Source organism: Carlito syrichta, unplaced genomic scaffold (assembly GCF_000164805.1).
Source record: "Carlito syrichta isolate Samal-C Ts95f unplaced genomic scaffold, Tarsius_syrichta-2.0.1 Scaffold316424, whole genome shotgun sequence".
NCBI classification, from domain to species: domain Eukaryota; kingdom Metazoa; phylum Chordata; class Mammalia; order Primates; family Tarsiidae; genus Carlito; species Carlito syrichta.
In genome coordinates this window covers 96,359-99,946 of record NW_007260520.1, presented here as the reverse complement: position 1 = coordinate 99,946, position 3,588 = coordinate 96,359, and the positions used below count along the sequence as shown (strand labels likewise).

Below are 3,588 nucleotides of genomic sequence, written 5' to 3'. Positions count from 1 at the left end.
AAAAAAAAAAAAAACACAGTGACAGGACTTGCTGATAGATTGGCTGTGAAAAGAGTCAAGAATGACCTGACAGTTGTCAGCCAGAGCACCTGCTCCTATCTCCTGAGATGGTGGGAAGGGCAGGTGCTAGGGGCAGATGAGATGAAGGGTTTGCTTTGAGGCATGTGGAGGTTGAGATGCTTGGTGACGACCCCCTGGAGAGGTGAGAGACAGCTGGAAATGACTTCTGGACTTGAGCAGAAGGATCTTGGCTGGAGAAACCGCATATGGATGGTGTTGTTTTGTTGTTGTTGTTTTGTTTTTTTGGTTTTTGTGGATAATGTTTATACTTCCCAGACAGAATGAAAAACCAAAGTCCAGGATGACGTACCCTGTCAGGAATATTCAGCATGCTCATGGCCCAGCTCTGTCGGAGCTCAACCGTGTGCCATTGTCACGTGAAAGTCAATGCGAGTATGTTCTGAGTCTATGTGAGGCATCTCCCCCAACTGGCAATATTCCATGTATGGGTTTAACCACACATGTGTATTGAAAATGGCAAGCCTGTGCAGCACAGTGAGACCTCGTCTCTGCAAAAAAATCAAAAAATTAGTCAGGCATGGTAGCACATGCCCGTAGTCCCAGCAACTCGGGAGGCTGAGGTGGGAAGATTGCCTGAGCCCAGGAGGTTGAGGCTGCGGTGAGCCATGATCATGCCACTGCACTCCAGCCTGGGTGACAGAGTGAAACTCAACTCAAAAAAATAAAAAGACAATGGCATCTTTCATAAAATAAAAGTGGGAAAAATGTTCCACTCTCACGTTTCATGAGATCTTTATTTTTTTTTAAGTCAGAGTCTCACTCTTGCCCAGGCTGCAGTGTAGTAGCATGCTCATGGCCACCACAGCCTCAACTGCTGGGTTCAGGCAATCCTTCTTTATCAGGCTTCCGAGTAAATGGAACTACAGGCATGTGCCAACACGCCCAGCTAATTTTTTGATTTTTGTAGAGACAAGGTCCCACCAAGTTACCCAGGCTGGGCTCGAACCCCTGGGTTAAGGCAGTCCTCTCACCTCTGCCTTCCAAAGTGCTGGGATTACAGGTGTGAGCCACCACACCTGTTCACGAGACCATTTTATTCAAATGTGTCACCCTCTTCTGTCACCTCAGCCACTTTTTGAGTCACTGACCCATTTTTCCGGAACACAGTGTCTTCACCTCTGAATTATGACTATGCAGTACTTTTAAAGCTTTTGATGGGCTGAGGTGAGAGGATTGCCTGAGCCCACGGGTTCGAGATCAGCCTGGGCAACATGGTGAGACCAAGTCTCTACAATAAATAAAAAAAATTAGCTGGGCATGGTGGCACATTCCTGTAATTCCAGCTACTTGGAAAACTGAGATGGAAGGATCGTCTGAGCCCAGCAGGTTGAGGCTGCAGTGGCCATGAGCGTGCCACTGCATTCCTGCCTGGGCAACAGCGAGATGCCAATTCAAGAAAAAATAAAACTATGGAAGATGCTCTTTTTATCTCAGGACACTATTCCTTCACTTGGACAGTTATCTTGTTCATTCAGGTCTCTGTGACTCCACAGCAAAATGGGTTACAGGTATTTTATTTTCTTTTTTATTTTTATTTATTTATTTATTTTTGAGTAGGAGTCTCACTCTGTCACCCAGACTGGAGTGCAGTGGCCGCTCCCGGCCATCGCGGCCTCAACCTGCTGGGCTCCAGCGATCCTTCCGCCTCAGCCTTCCAAGTAACTGGAACTACAGGCACATACTACCACACCTTGGAGGTCTCACTAAGTTGCCCAAGTGGGTCTCGAACCCACGGGCTCAGGCAATCCACTCACCTCAGCCTCCCAAGCATGGGATTACAGGCTGAGCCACCGAGCCCGGCTCTTACAGGTCTTTTAAATCGTACCTGTTATGTTTACATGGTATAAGTTTCCCTGCTCACACTCAGCCTCTTGTCTGAAAGACCCTTTCATCTCTACACCCACGGCACAGCTTCAGTCTTTAGAAACTGAGTCTGATTCTATTGCAGGCACTTAGCTTCCCTTTTCAGCTTTAAATACAAATGTCACGGTCAGGGAGGGCACCCCAGCCCCACTGCCCACCACTACATCACTCTTCTCAGCCTAAAGATAGTTCCATGGGGGAAAAAAAGGAGAGCATTGTTTTAGGGGAACACACTTATTTCTAAATCACATAAGAGCCGGGTATAGTAGCTCACACTTGTAATCACTTTGGGAAGCTGAGGCAGGAGGATTGCTTGAGCTCAGGAGTTGGAGACCAGCTTGGGCAACATAGTAAGACCTTATCGCTACAAAAAAAATAGAATTTAGCCACGCATGGCGGTGTGCACCTGTAGTCCCAAAACTTGGGAGGCTGAGACAGGAGGATCTCCTGAGCCCAGGAAATCGAGGCTGCTGTGAGCCATGATCATGCCACTGCACTCCGGCCTGGGCAATAGAGTAAGACCCTGACTCAAGGGAAAAAAAATGTCAAAGAATAGCACAGAGATATTTCAGGGGCTCTTTTATGTTCTGTTTAGGTATTTGCATGGCATGTTGCTTACTTGCATGTGAGGGAGCCGTTTGGTAGACTGAGTCAAGTACCAAAGGCAAAACCAGGATTTGTAATGGGTGGCAGTGACAAAAGTCTAGGAACAGTGATGGTGACTTTTGTCTGCTTGTCTGGAGATGAGCCCATTGCTGGCAGGAAGCAGAGAAGGCAATATGCCCCTGCAAGGAAGCCCTTTCCATTGTTGCTGGAGTCTCTGGGAACCTTGTTTTAAGTTGGGCTGTGGGCTGCATGTGACGGCCATCTGTGTCACTTCTGCCAGCATCCTCTCATCACCTGTCTTAGTCACATTCCTCATGGGCAAACAAAAGCAGCTCCAGAGGGCTGGGTGTTTTAAAAATGGAAGAGTACCAGGCGTGGTGGCGCATGCCTGTAATCCCAGCATTCCGGGAGGCCGAGGTGAGAGGATTGCCTGAGACCAGGGGTTCAAGACTACACTGGGTAACTTGGTAAGACCTCATCTCTACAATAAAATTTAAAAAAAATTTTTTTTAATTGAAATCTCTATCACCCAGGCTAGAGTGCAATGCCACACTCACAGCCACCGTAGCCTCAACCTGGTGGGCTCAGGTGATCCTTCTGCCTCAGCCTTCCAAGTAGCTGGAACTACAGGCACACACCACCATGCTGGATATATATATATATATATCTTGCCAAGTTGCCCAGGTTGGTCTTGAACTCCTGGGCTCCGGCAATCCCCTCACCTCCTCCTTCCAAGGTGCTGGGATTACAGGCATTAGCCACTGCACCTGGCTAAAATTTAAAATTTAAAAAATTAGTGGGGCATCATGATGCATGCTTGTTGTCCCAGCCATTTTGAAGGCTGAAGCAGAAGGATCACCTGAGCCCAGCAGGTCAAGGCTGCAGTAGCTGTGAGCTCCAGCGCTCTAGCCAGGGCAACAGGCTCGGTGGCTCAGCCTGTAATCCCATGCCTTTGGGAGGCTGAGGTGAGTGGATTGCCTGAGCCCGCGGGTTCGAGACCCGCCTGGGCAACGAGACCTCATCTCTACAATAAATCAA

The 3,588-nt window shown here is 48.3% G+C and overlaps 1 protein-coding gene across 4 annotated transcripts in view; it reads left to right on the top strand.

Annotated features, from left to right (window-relative positions):
- SIRT2 (sirtuin 2) overlaps window positions 1-3,588 on the top strand; it is a 21,518-nt gene that overhangs the window by 11,792 nt on the left and 6,138 nt on the right. The gene's annotated exons all lie outside the window — the stretch shown is intronic.